Below are 15,409 nucleotides of genomic sequence, written 5' to 3' on the forward strand. Positions count from 1 at the left end.
TAGGCTATACAGGTGTGACAGACAAACTATACTTCCATAGTTAGATGCAGTCTGCAGTTAAGATCTTCTAACAAAGGGGGCCTGGATTAAGCACAACATGCAGCTCAATTAAAACGGACACCTACACTAATTTGAGCTCAGTTTAGAAATAATCTAAGTAAATTCTGTTCTATAGAGGTTACTCTATATTGTATGCATAGTTTCTGACCTTCCAGTAGTTCATTAACTAATGTGACTGTCACATGTAGTTCAAAGGCCTTCACCTTCTGAAAAGGAACGACTGGAAAATCTGAGCAGCACACATTTGGAATTTATGTATGGTCTGTTGTCACTAGGGTATTTTGTGATTTGAAGGGAGAGAGATCTACATCATCAAATTGCTTGCAAGCAAAAGGAGGTCTAGAAGTACAAAGGTGCATTAGCTAATCCATGAGTATCAAACTGCCAGGGAATATGGATTCTCACTAGGCAAGACTACCTTTTAAACCTTGTTAAATGTAGTATCACATGAACTACAAACATGAATAGAGTGTTAAATAAAGGGGGGGGGGGGGAAGAATGTGGTGGTAAAGGAATCTGGTTACTTAACTTGATGGTATTTTGGAATATTTATCCTTTTAGGGTGGACTAAATCCAACAATTAAATGAAGAGGATTTAAAAACAGTCACTATCCACTGTAAAAGTAGGCTATTGCTAGTGATGTAGTTGACAGGTGGTTGGTAAAGTACTACATACAAAAGTTGTCTTTGGTTTAGAAGCCAAGCAGCTTTTTAATCTGCAGTGTAACGTATAGCCTCATTTATGAGTTGGTAATAGGTGAAGTAGATATCCACACCTGCCAGAAACTTTTGATGGCTGCTGCACTGTCTCTCTTTCCTCTCTCACACTTAGTATCTTTCTTAATGCTGCAAGTGGCTAGCCTTATGCCTCCAACCACTTACAGCCTCCCCATCCTACCCACGGGATGTCAGGCTTATATTTAGGATATGTCCTCACTGATTGAGTTGATATAGATAGATAGACCAAAAGCTTGCTTCGCTACCTTGGGTTCCAGAACAGTGAAGCTGTGGCTCGATGAGCAGTACACCATAACCTTGCACCCTGTGTAAGTAGGTGCAGAGCAAGCATGCATTAAACCAACTTCACTGCTGGGAACAAGCTAGCTCAGCTGTGTCAACTCAAGCTGCAATCACACTTTGCCATGGCATATCTTTTCTCTAGAGGGCTAGGTGTTGTTGCAACACCTAATTTGTATTCACAAACCCAGAGGTGGGTGAACAGGCTCCCCCTACAATACATGGGTGCCTGAGAATAAGGTCCACAAAAGTCCACATACACAGCAGGAAGTCATCTACAACAGCAAGTAGTGATGAGAGAGATGTGTATCCTAAGATTTGCTCCTCACTGGGACTTAAATGCTTGGGATTCACAGCCCTGAACCCTTTCCTACAAGAAGAGTGGTAAAAGGCCATCCAAAATGTTGGGGGAGGGGGGAGAGGCCCTCTTCATAACCTTTAGCCTTATGGTTAGAGTAGTTTCCAGGAATGTGGCAGACCCAAGTTCAACTCTCCCAGATGTCTCCCACCTCTAACAAACACCCCCTGAAAAACAAATTTAAACCAAAACTGTGCCAAAGAACCCCCCTCTTGACAAAATCCTGCTAGAAATCAGATTGATAGCTCTATCTTTACCTAAACAAGATTTTTGAAGGCCAGGGGAAAGGGTGGGCAAACACCTCCTATACCGGCTTAAGCTAAAAATCCACAGGTAAAATACCCTTAATATGTAATGATGCCCCAAAAATGCATACACCAGAAGAATTCCAGATTTTTTTTATTCATAATTACACACAGCAGATACACACAGCCCCTCTGGCAGCCTTTAATGAATTCCTTGAAGAGGCTTTGTGGCCATACATCTTGGCAACCCATCAATAGTATAAGTTACAGGCGCAGGTCACTGATAAATTGTGATGCAAAGACTTGCTGCATCTCTTGCTTTCAGACAGGAAAGAGTTTTATATACCTAAATCAGGACAAATTTATCAAATCAATACAATTGCAATATTGTACAACTGAGAGGAACCTTTGGTAACATAATTGATAGATGCTCAAAGAGACTTAGGCACCTTTGATTCAAGGGGAATTAATACCTCTAAGAATTTGGGCCTAACTGCTGAAAAAGCCTTCACTAGAGTTGCCTTGGATTATTTCTTTATGATAATATAGAAAAACTAGCTGGAGTGCAGTATGCTATATAGCTAATTATTAACTTCTATCCAACTACCCTGTGACTTGCAACTTTTCAAATCCATCACATGCTCAGAAGTCAGCCTGGTGGTACTACTTCCTGAAGTACCAGGACTCCTCAAAGTTGAGACAAGTTAAGTGGGCAACTATGCTACATGAGTTTCCAATGACCACCCTCCTGCCAAAGAATTACCACAGATCTGGCAATAAATCTCTCTCACGCATGATATGAGAATTTAAAGAAGCAAATTTTGACCAACAATTATGTCTCACGCCCAAAGACTTTACAAAATCAAATCTGTCCCCACTGAACCATGGTAGAAGTAGGAAGGGGAGCAAAATAGACACACACTCACATATAGTTTGGTCACGTGTTTGAAGCGGCTCGAATGGTACATGTCGTGGTTCAGGACAGCTGTAGCTCCTGCAAGGGCATCAACTCCAGGCTCCCATAGCATAAAACTGAGATGAGACCATAGTCCCCGACCCGCCCCACCCCCCCTTTCCCCTAAGGGAAAGTCTTAAATGTATAAAAATGATGCATCTTAGGTTACCAAAATTAGATCACCATAAGAACCAAAAACAAGTAAATTTAATAAAGACTAGAAATGAAAAAGCCATTAACTAAAAATTAATTTAAACATTACAGTTTTTGTTCACTGCTTGCTTGTGGGCTGTGAAAGCATATTCGTCTAGTCACTTCAGTTTGCAACAATAAAACATTTACACTAAAACAAATGAGTTAACGTGTTTTATGTCAACTTACAGCCACTGCTATAGTTAGTGAGAGGGCTGATGGCCACATTGGGGTACCTTCTAGTAATGCATCACCACAGATATGTGAAACCAGCAAGGAACATCCAGGAGCCATCAGCCTCTATATTGCATTGTGCATGAATGTTTATTTCAAGATCCGGTCTGTCTTAATCTCATGTTTGGTAACTCGGTTTTCCCATTACGAAAAACAATCAGATCTATATGACTGAAAGCACCCCTATTTTCACACCCTACACATTATTGTAATAATGTCTCTGCAAAGTATGGCTTGTGAGGTATCATTTAAAAACTAACAAAACATTGATCATTAATATTATTGTATAATGTATGTATAAAAAACATTAATTTCTGTTTATCACTACAATGTCTAATGCATGGAGACGCTGCTCCTCCAGAGATGATTGGATCTTAGGAAAGATTACAGGTAAGTATACCACCTGGTTCAAATGAAACCACTTTAGATAAAAATTTTGGAGATGGTTGCAAAGTCACCTTTTCTTTGGAGAATTGTAGAATAAGGAAGTCCTGCCATCAGACCCTGCAACTGACACTCTCCTTGTGGATGTTGTCACCACCAAGAAAGCAGCTTTCTGACCCAAGAGCAGAAAGGAACAAGATTCTAGGGGCATCCCATCAGTGCGCTGCTAGGACCATGTTGAGGTCCCACAGAGGAACCAGCTCTCAGACCAGAGGATGTAAATGAAGAAGATTTTTTAAACAATCTTACCTCCAGGGGATTGGAAAAGACTGATCTTCCTTCAATAAGGGGATGAAATGCTGATATCACTGCCAGATGCACTTTCAATGAACTAAGCACAAGTATTTATGACTGAAGGTGCAGCAGGTATTCCCTAAGCATTGAAGTCAGTATCAGTTGAATTCTGTGGCCCAAGTGATCACATGGAAAAGTTTCCATTTTGCTGAATAGGCCACCCTGGTAGAAGGCTTTCTACTGATGAGTAGAACCTGCGGAACAGCCACTGAATACTGCTCTTCCTCCTCATTCAGCCATTCAACAGCCATGCCTTGAGAGGCAGGGAACAGAGCATGAGATGCAAGATGTGGTCATGATTCTGAGTGAGTAGGTTGGGATGGAAAGGAAGCGGCGTTGGATGCTGAATTGACAATGCAAGCAAGTCGAAGAACCAGCACTGCCTTGCCCACACTCGGGCAATGAGGATGAGCTTGGCCTGATCTGCCTTCAGCTTGAGGATGACCTGTAGAATGATCAGGATCAGGAGAAAGGCATAGAAAACTGAGATACCAGTTGAGATGGAAAGCATCACACAGGGAACTTGAACTGAGGCCCCATCAAGAGCAGAACAGATGATATTTCCTGTTGTTCCTTGTAGCAAAGAGGTTGATCATCAGAATTCCCCCAGATTGCGGAGATATTTGGAGGATGCTTGTCTTTAAAGACCATTCATGACTCAATGAAAAATTCCTGCTGAGATGGATCGGCAAGGTGATTCTGAACCCTGAGCAAGTGGTCAGATATAGGAGTGATACGCTCCTTGATGCAAAACTGTCACAACCGGATTGCCTCTTGGCAGAACATCCTGGAATGTGCTCCTCCTTGCTTGTTCATATAATACAGTGGCATGGGATTATCAGTAAATATATGAACCACTGAGCCCCTGATATGGACCCGAAAGGCATGGCTCGCATTGTAAATGGCTCAAAGCTCCAGCACGTTGATATGCAGAGAGAATTTCTGCTCCAACCACAGATCTTGGACTTTCAGAGATTGCAGTTGTGCTCCCCAGCCCATGAGGGAGGTGTCGGTGATAGTAGTCCTGGTCAGTAAGGGCCGGACAAAAGGAACGCCCTGAAAAACATTCTTGAGAAGCATCCCTCACTGTAAGGAGTCGAAGACATTGAATTAATCTGACCATGGAGTGAAAAGTCAGATGGTAAACTGTCCTGAGTCACATTTGGAGGAGGCGAATATGCAGCCTTGCAAACTGGACCACCCACATGCAAGCGGACATGTGGCCCAAGAACCTCAGGCATATCTGAACTGATGTGGAAGGATGCAAACTGAGGCAGAGGTGGAGAATTGCCTGAAAACAACTGGTTGGCAAAAAAGCTCTCGAACTTATAGAGTCTCTTAGGTCCCTAGTCAACTCTATGTTCTGAGTGTGTACCAAAGTTGATTTCCCAGTGTTTAGGATGAGACCCAGATGGTTGGGCAAGCGCAGTGTGGTGTTGATGTGAGAAAGGACTTCCTCTCTGGATCTCCAACCCCTCAGTAACCAGTCATCCAGATGCGGATCCCTTTCGTTCTGAGATATTCCATGACGACGGCCATGCATTTGGTAAAAACCCAAGGGGCAGAAGAGAGGCCAAAGAGAAGCACTGTATACAGTTATTAAACAAATCCAAGGAATTTTCTGTGGCTTGGCAGTCACCACATGAAAGTAGCCCTCCTGAAGGTCCAGGGCAGCAAACCAGTCTTTCTGAGACAACATGGGGAGGATAGTTGAGAGAGTGACCATTTGGAACTTCATGTACCTGACATACTTGTTGCAGCCGCAGAGGTTGAGAATGGACATTCCCCCTCCCTTGGAATTGGGCAACAAAGTACCAGAAATAGAAACCCTGACCCTGATGATCCGATGGAACCTCCTTCACTGCTCCCAACACAAGCAGAGAGCGAATCTGCTCAAGGAGCAGTATCTCCTGAGAAGAGTCCCTGAAGAGGTACAGGGAGAAAGGGTGAGAGTGATGGAGAGGAACTTGATGGTATAGCCCGATCTGACAATGCTTAGGATCCAGGTGTCAGTGGTGATCAGGCCCCAAGCATTGTGAAAGTGGGCCGATCTGTTCTCAAATGGAGGGGGTTGGAGAAAGCAAGTGATAACTAGAACACTGGTCTGTACCAAGGAGTCAAAATGGGTGCTTGGGGGGCACCGTGGCAGGGCACGTGAGCTGTCTGAACCCCGAATCCGACTGCTTTCTCCTTTAGGATCTATGCCCCTTTCTGGGGTAGTCCTGCAGTCTTGGGGGGAGGGAAAGGCTGCTTAAATGTGCACGGTGGATGGTACTGCAATGGTTGTTGCTGTTCAGTGCCATAGTGGAACCTCTGCAATGCCAGTGTATGCACCCCAGCAATGCCGGTGTATGCACCCCCAAAGACCAAAGAGTCCTTGAAGTGCAGAATCTTGTCTGTTTTATTTGAGAACAGTGCCTGGCCATTAAAGGATAAATCCATGACCTTCTGGTTGTTGGGAGTAATGCTCAAATTCTGCAGCCAGGAAGACTACCTCATGGTTACTGCAGAGGCTATCCCTCTGACTGAAGTATCTGTGACATCCAGCATGGACTGCAAAGAAGTCTAAGCCATCAGTCTTCAGGGATAATTGGCCGAAATTCCTCCCTTGAGGCCTCAGGCCTTAGCCAGCCATCAAGTTGACAAAGTCATTCTTGGACAGCAGTGCCTTTTGATTAGCAATTCGCATCTGCAAAGAGGAGGTGGTGTAAATCTTCCTGCCCATCAGGTCCAGTCCCTTCTCCTTGGGAGTGGTCTTGAACCTCCCCTGTCAGACTCTCTCATTCGTCACGATTACTACCAAGGAATTTGGGGCCAGATAGGAATTAAAACTCTCAAATCTCTGCATGGGAACAAAATAGTGCTTGTCCATGCGCTTAGCTGCAGGTAGTACTGAAGCTGGTGTGTTTCCAGAGGACCTTAGCAGGTCTCAAAGAGCATATCGTTAATATGGAAGGCAACTCTCCCAGGGGCTGACAGCTGCAGGATATCCACTAGCTTTAGGTGTTTTTCTACAGAAACTCTGCTTGAATACCTAGAGAAGCAGCCACGCACCACAACAGGTCCTAGAATGCCTTGAAATCCTCCAGTACCAAAGGGAAGGAAGAGCTCAGCATCGTGGAATTGTCCAGGGTTGAGGATGAGGCAGTTAACTATGCCAGAGCCGGATCCTATTCCAGGGCTGATGGGCCCAGGCAGGATGAATCTGGAAGCTCCTTGAGGGTAAAGTTCATTGGTACCTTTATGGAAGATCAGCGGTCACCACCACATACCTGGCCAGCAATCTCCACTTCAGTCAAGATGAAAAGTGGGATCTTCGCGACTGAGGAGCGGACCACAGATTCCATGGGAGACCACTGATAGGCATCAGACCATAGGCCCCTGTCCTGACCATGAGATGAGTCCAGTCCTGGCACCCATAGCGCTCCATGAACAGCCTTACCTCAGGTGATGGAGAACGGGAAGAGTATGATCCTGACTCAGACTTTGAGGAATCCGAGGCTTTGGGGGATAGCAGTGGGGCCAGTCCTGAGGGTGTGAGCAGCTAGTCCAACTCGTCCATAGCCCAGAACAATGGGGGGCTGGCACCAACAGTGGAAATGGTACCGCCGTAACTGAGTACGCCTCGATTGTTTCCAGTGCCGAGAGAGGTGTTGACACTGAAGTCAGCATTGGTACCAAAGTAACTAACAGTGCCAAAGAGGAGGTCAGTGAGTGCCACCATGGCAATATTGGCAGCATCAGCCATTGGGGTATCAAAGATGTTCCCAGTGCAGAGGAGATCCTTTGTGCTGAGTCTGGTACCAACCCCGTTTTCCCTGAGTGTGGAAAGGAAACACTTGGGTGCGGCACCAACGGACCCGTCGGCTCAGTTGCCCAACGGAGCTATAAAGCCCTGGCAAAATCCTGGACCAAGGGAGAGGTGGGACAGAAAGGCAGAAGAGGTCCACTGCTACCTGATATACTGATGGCACTGAAGCAGCCAGTGCCAGCATTGCCCTCGTCAGTCCTGAACTCAACAGATGCCCTGGGGTCGGAACCATAGTCAGTGTAACGGGGTCCCTGACATCCTTGCACAGTGACAGGGAGTGATTGACAGGACCTATTCCATCCAGTACACCTCTTTCCCCACGTGCCGCTCCATGGTCCTTCTGGATGAGGGAGATGAGTACCCATGGGCCTGGGAGCAGCCTCGGTTCGTCTTATGAGACCTTTTCCTTAGCTCACTCAATGGGGAATGACTGCTCCATCTCTTCAGAGAGGCGCCAGCTTCAGTATGCAAAGTGGCAGCACTCTCAGAACATCTCATCTGACGAGGGTCTCAGTGCTGAAGCAGGCCGTGTGGCCTGTTCAAGCAGGTGCTGCTTTGGAGGAGGATTCCTCGCCACCTGAGTCTGTTTTGTGAATTCTATGTAAATCGAACAATGCTCCTTGATGTGGGCTTTGCCTAGACATACCAAGCACTGTGTGTGGGGACCATGTTTAAACCCTGGTGAGGGCATCCCCAGGGAACACTAAGTCTTATTAACATACGAGGGATACTAATGAACCATATGCAACTAGAAAAAAAGTCACTGAGTAGAGGATTGTGAGGTTGAAAACCGCTCAGAGCTCGGATTCCAGCCATGGGCAGGAAGAAGGAACTGAGGGTGGTTGGGATGGCGGAGCCACCACCTCATACAACTAGGGGAGGGGCAATGGCCACAATGCATGAGCACCACCCCCTACAGCTCCTGCTAGGCAAAATTCTCTGGCTCCAGTTGCACTGGGAGCACACATGCATAAATGGAATACATGGCTGCATCTACTCGAGTGTGAAAATGCACACCCATGAGCGACATAGTTAGACTGATTTAACTCCCACCTCAAGGAGGTGGATTAACTATGCCAACAGCTCTGGCGCACACACCTATAAGAGGAATACATTGCATCACATCTCAAAGAACCAGTTACATAAGTAATCATTTGTTAGCAAACAACAACATGGAACCTCTTTCACCACAAGTTTCCATGTCTCTGTCCTCACCACTGGAAAGAACTTTTTCTGGGGTGACCCTCAGAAAAATGCTTTTCAAAGAGTGACTGGACTATAAAATTGACGGGCAAAAATACCACAATCTAATTCTCTCTCTCTCTCACCTAAGAAGACAAAGAAACCAGTCCTTTGATTTTGGGGGGAGAATTTGATCAGCCATGTTGCTTGGAATATGTGATAAGAATTTTACCTTAAACCAAGTCCACCTTGTTAAGTTTTAGCTACTAGGAAGTGTTTTATCTTTCTTTGTCTTGTAACCATTTCTGATTTGAATACCTTATACTTATATTCATTTAAAATCTCTCTTTGTAGTTAAATAAGCTTGTTTTATTTTTAATATAAACTAATATAGTGTTGTGTTTAAACTGAACTGTTTGGTAACTCCAGTTGAAGTAGCAAACTGTTGAATATTGACTCCTTACAGGGGCAACAGACCTTTAATATCTGAACTGTCCAGGGGAGGGATGGACAGTGCAAAACACAGGTTTGTGGAAAAGCTTGGGCTTAGGAGTGTGTTGCAGTCACCCTGCAAGTAGTAACCAAGGCTAATGGAAGCCAGAGTGTGAGTGGACCCTGTTGCTGACAGGCTACTGGGGTCTGATCTGCTGGACCAGAGCCACAGCTATACACAGATACTTCAGGGTGTGACTTGTGTGCTCTTTGGCTGTTTGTGAGAGGCCCGGGTTGGGAGCTACACAGCAAAGCATTGTAAGGCACGTAAGGTTGCAGTGCAAGTGGTGACACAACTCTCACTGGTCTGGATTGCATTCTGGAATGTGACAAATTTCCAAATTACATTTTTAATTTTCCAGGTGTAGAGCCTATTTTTTAAATATGTTTATTCCTAAACATAATAACTAAGGGTTTGATACATCTGGTACTCGCTTTTTACCTGCACCCTTTGCTGGAGGGGGAAAAAATGTAGGAAATTCCATGTTTAAAAACCTGATATTTGCATAGTTAGCTACTCAGAAGTTAGGAAATGCTACCACTGAGTTTGCATGTGGAACATTTAACCCTGCCCCCTCGTACCTCTGTATGATCTGTAAAGTCACTGGCTCATGGCCCCATTCATAAGCCTGGGAAGTTATATACTACCTGGATACCCTTGAAAGGAACACTTCCCTGCGCAAGCACTGAGGCCATTGTACAAACAAAGTAAATGTTATTGGGGAGGAAGGAGCACAGAATAAGCTTGGGGGAAATTACTGAGTAAGAGAGACTCCCCCCCATGGTGTCTAGACAATAGTTTTAAACTCAGTCCTCCTCTCATGCTGTAAGTGCCCAATAAGGCAATATGTTTCTGAAATAGTCACTTCCCTCCTCTGCTGCATTGCCACTTACTGTTTGTTGTCCAGGGTTAGGAGACTCCAGATTTCAGGCAGGTCCATTTCCAGCCCCAAGTGCTGCCTGGGCCTAGCCCAACTGAAGTGGTTACAACTTTGATTGCTGGGTAGGGGGACCCACACCAGAGTTGAGCTGCAACCCCCTGCAAAGTCAGCAAAAGCTGCCTCTGCATCATTACCCATCTCCTGTTCATGAAAACACCTCTGTGCAGCCTTCAGACAGAGAGCAGTGGCATATAGGACCCTTTACCACTAGGGATGCACTCCTACCACAAGGCAGGAACAAACCCACCACTACTCAACCATACCAGATTGTAGTTTTGATCAAGGTGTCCCCTCTCCCCCAGCACAGTTGATGCAGGTTTCGTGCCCTTTCATTACACAACAGGAACAATAAATGTTCTATTACCTCCAAACTTAAAAAAAGTTAACAGAATTTTGACCAAAATGCCCCAAACTATCACACAAATGAGGCCTGGCCCATTCAGTCATTTCCCCTTGCTCACCAACAGATGCCAGCAGAGAGCTCCTTCACCTATGTCATCTGTCCATCTGGCACTCTGGGCCACACTTCTCCCTGTTCCCCAACAGTTGTCAATAGTGAGTTCCCTGTTGTCTAAGGGCTTCAGGCCACAAGACTTACAGATCCATACATAGCATCTAATAATGGTGCTACCATATGCCAGCCAAACAGTAAATAGTACCTGCATACTACTACAGGTTACATATAACAGCAAAGAGTAATGAAAATTTGTTGGAATATACAGGGCCACTAAATTTGCTGTTGAGACTGTTAACTAAAAAGGGAAGGCTGTGCTGCTAACTGGTGAGAAAATGTGTATTAGTTCATAGTTGAATATACTATATATCCTAGATGTGAAATTACTTCAAAAATCTATCCGCAGAGATACACTGGACTATTATAATGAAAACTGTGTAAATATATAAGAATAAAAATTACAAGATATTACTCATGCATCTAAGGCTGCAGAAAAATTACGATGTTTCATCTGCAATAGCATGTGATCATATAATTAAAGGCAATGTCCTTAGTTCCACAAGAGGGAAGAGTGAGTGTAGTGTAGGAGCTTAACTTTTACATTTGCTAACTTTTGAGTATTTAACCATTCAGCCTTAAAGCTCTTGTGCCATTTTTAATAAAAGAAGGTTTAAAAGGAATAATAGTTCATGGTGCCCTCATCCAGACTCTTAAATTTGTAGTTATTTTATTCAGGGCATCATGGGAGTGCCCTGATCCTTCTGAGCTAATTTAATCAGAGCAGGATTTCAAGGGCACATCAAAGTTAGGCTACGTCTTGCCTTTCAGTTAAGTGCAACAGATCACAATGTTGAAGAAAAGACTTTATATAAACTACTACAACTAGTGGTAATGGATGTAAGCAATAAGAGAAAATGCTAAACTCAAGGACAATATATCTAGACGGGAAAATGAAAACTAGTATTAACATTACCACTGAGCAAAATTTGGTTGTCTCCTAATAACCTGTTTTTATTTTCCTCCCAGACTCTACCTTCTGGACTTACACCTGACAGAACACCCTGTAGAACTCCATTTGTCCTCCCAAGAGGCTCCAAGTTTTAGATCCCCAAACACAGTCCTACCACATCCCTGGTTTCCAAATGATTTCTGCCTTTCAGCTGAAACCCCAACAGACTTGCACCCTATTGGGTTACCTGGACAACCTCATGATGTCATCCTCTAAAATGCATCTGGTCTACAGATCTTTAGTCCATCACAGATATACATTACAGGAACTAATGCTGTTTCAATTTAGGCTGATTTTAAAGTTTGAAATCTTACAACAGTAGCAGCATCACTGCTATACTAGGTTAATTGTAGCTGAGTTAATATAAGGCTAGAGAACCTCAAATTTATATTCCTGATAAGTATTGCTGAAAGCTTTTCTTTCCTTAAAATTGCCTGTATAACCTACAGCAAAAGACACTAATCCCAGACATGGGTCACACACTGGGCACCATGAATACAAACCACTTGCAGTCTTTAGATCCGACTCTTCCCACATGATCATGGTTTCTGGTCAGGTCCAAAACCTGAATGATGCCGTGTCAGCAGAAGCCCTTCCCAATCTCCTCTAAAATACAATCCATGCACTTTGGCAGAGTAAAAACCTCACCCGCTTCCTATTGTTTGGTTTCATTATGAAAAAAAAAAGTTTACAATAAGATTAAGTTCAAGCCTTCTCCCCAGGTTGACTGCTCCTAGGTGTGGTGATAGGACTGTTCACCTTAGATCCTCCCTGCTCCTGATCAAGGTGTCTCTGAGCAGAGAGCCTCTCCCACATCCCTTACACCCATCATGGAGTTTAACGAGCCAGATCTGCAATAGAGAGCTAGCAAGACTCTGCACCAGTTACATGAAAGCTTTTGTTCAAAGCCCGGCACAGTCAAGAACACATTGTTGTAAGAATTAATATTACCCATCCTTGGTCTCAGGCCTATGAATTTAGGAGGGGGGATGGAGAGAGGAATCATTCCTTTGCCCGGTTTTGGTGTTGCTGTTATTTTCCAAAGGTGTGGTGGAATGCCAGAAGAAGGCCCCATGGACACAGATTAGTGGACAGAGGCAGATGATGCCGTAAAGGTGCATGATAAATTTTGGAGCCATCTGCTAAATTTGTGCTGATTATGGGGTCTATATTTTAATACATGGCTCTTACCAATATATTTGTGTGCATGTGAAGGAGTGTGCATATATATATAAGCAATGTGAAAATATGTGCATGCATACCAGAAAATACAGCAAGCTAGTAAAGATATCTTTCTGAACCCTCTTTATTAAATGAAGTACTCTGAAACTATTTTAATAGTTGCCACTTCCCTCCCCTTTTTAGCCATGTGTTTGGAGTGAGGTGAGGCTCCCTCCCCCCGCCCCATTTTAGTCACAAGATTAACATACAGTTCAGTGTTTTTGATGTCTTACAGGATCTGGAGGGTTGTCCCAATAAGAACATATGCAAGCCAATATTTCTAACGATTCTTGATACTGCTGTCTTCCCAGGGGCACAATTAATATGTGATTGCCACCTAAAAGGATACTTAGTTACAAAGGATTAAATATTGTATTATATTGGCAGTAAAGGTGGCTAATCTGGGATTTCAACAGACTAGGAGTTGATGCTATTTGCCAAACTTCTACTTTTAGTAACTCTTGCTTAGTACAAATTCCTTTGCAGACTAGCACTCCCTATAATGATTTCATTTTAAAACGTTTCTCCAGCATTCTGATGCGGCAGAAAAAATAAACAAACTGTAAAGGTGAATATCAGTTTATAAAATAAGTCTATTTCTTAATCCTCCTTCTAAGGAAAGAAGAAACTTTTGGGAAATAGAGTCAATTTTTTCCACCTTTTATGCTATTTTTACTAATCTGGTCTAGCTAAAATAAGAAGTCTAGTACAGAACATCAGATTTTTCACTAAAAGTCAGCTTTAGCATTTCTTTCCTAACAGTTTATGGGACTCCAGTAGCTATTTTAATTAGAATTCAAATATCAAAGTGTTCAGCATGGAGTGCAATTTACTGTGTTTATAGCTGTGCAGTGACTGCAATAAAAAAATACGAGACTTCCTTGTCAAGATGGTTTCAGAGACTAATACTGAACACATCTTTATCTAGCAAAACAGTTAAACATATGTGTAACTTTAAGCACATGAGCAGTCCCATTGCTTAAAGTTCTGCCTGTGGTTAAGTGCTTTACTGATGGGCCTTAGGAATGATGGTAATAATTTCAAGATCTTTGTCAATGAGGGAAAGCAGTGTAACAGTTTGAATTAGTGCTTAAGCTTGGAACATACAAAATTCCCAGGCCCATAGAGTTAGAGGAGTTTGGTAAAGAATACTAGTCTTAACAATGTTGTTGGATCTTCAGGTCAGAACCCGCCCAATGACATCTGGAAAATGCCCTAATATAAAGCAATAACTGAACGTTCCATCTGTTTGATAACCCCGTCATCTAACAAGAGATGGCTGTAGCTGAGTCTTCTCAGTAGCTGCTGCAGTCCTCAACCAAATTCCCCACAGTTTGGCCTGCTGGAGCAGAGATTCTACCCCGATTTCCAACAGCCAAGAATATTCCTGACTTGCCAGTTTTCACTGTTCCAGGCTGCTGACAGCGACAGCCATATGAATAATGGACAAGCTCTTTGAAAGTCACATGCCCTTAGTTATTCGAAAAGCAAAGGCTTTAAAATAGCTGAGCTGTCGTCCTGCAGAATCAAAGCTGCCTACAGCATGTGACAACGCTGAGGTCCAGCAGTTCATGCTCAGCCTGAATGATATGGGGCCACTTATTTTATAAATGACACCAAAAGATGCTTTTGAATTAACATAGAGCCTGTATTACTGAGGAGTCCACAGTGGAGCTGGGGAATAAAATATATATATATTTTGTGTGTGAAATGCTTTGTGTAAAATGTTCCTGTTTTTTTGACCGGCTCTAGCCAGAGTGCTGGAGTTTGAGAAATCCTGTCTCCTAGTGCATAATACTGATTCCCATTGAGTAACCAAAACCAAAGAGAAAGGGCAGCTACAATTCTGCAGGCTCTGAGCTGCCATGTGCAGTAGTAACAGGCAAAGAAAAGAGGCTTCAGCTACAGTTTGATAGAGCCCTCTCTTCTTTTAACAGTTAGACTTGTGTCTTCAGGGCAAAAAAAAAAAAAAAAAAGTGTGTTTTTACCCCAAGATAGCTGTTTTGATGTCAAATCCTAATGGAGATAAAGCTCTTTAGAGGTTTTACCTTGATGTAGCTTGTCACAGTCAACCGAAAGTAGGGGGAGTAGGGTTGACCTCTCCTAGCTACATCAAGGAAAGAATTACTGTCCCTTGTCTCCAATAGGATTTTAAATGGAGATAGCTATACTGATGTAAAACACACCTTGTTATGCAGTGAAAACATAACCTTAAGAAGAAATAACTCTACAGAAAAAAAGAGAACCTGCACAATACCTGACAACAATTGTCTCAAAATAAAAACACAAATACATACATTCCTTCCAAGCGAGAGCCATGCACACAGAGAATTTTCATCTCCTTTAAGTGTGGTCTCTAATAACGTTAGCTGCATTTTGAAGAATTTGCTCATGGGGAAGGCTGGAGAAATAGATTACAATGTACAAAGATGTTTTTCTGTGAAAATAAAGCCACACAATAGCTCTCAGAATCTGAGCTCTCAAATATGCAACAATTGAG

The sequence above is a fragment of the Emydura macquarii genome, unplaced genomic scaffold (assembly GCF_026122565.2).
Source record: "Emydura macquarii macquarii isolate MOO-44397 ecotype Brisbane River unplaced genomic scaffold, CSIRO-AGI_Emac_v2 contig_75, whole genome shotgun sequence".
Classification (NCBI taxonomy): domain Eukaryota; kingdom Metazoa; phylum Chordata; order Testudines; family Chelidae; genus Emydura; species Emydura macquarii.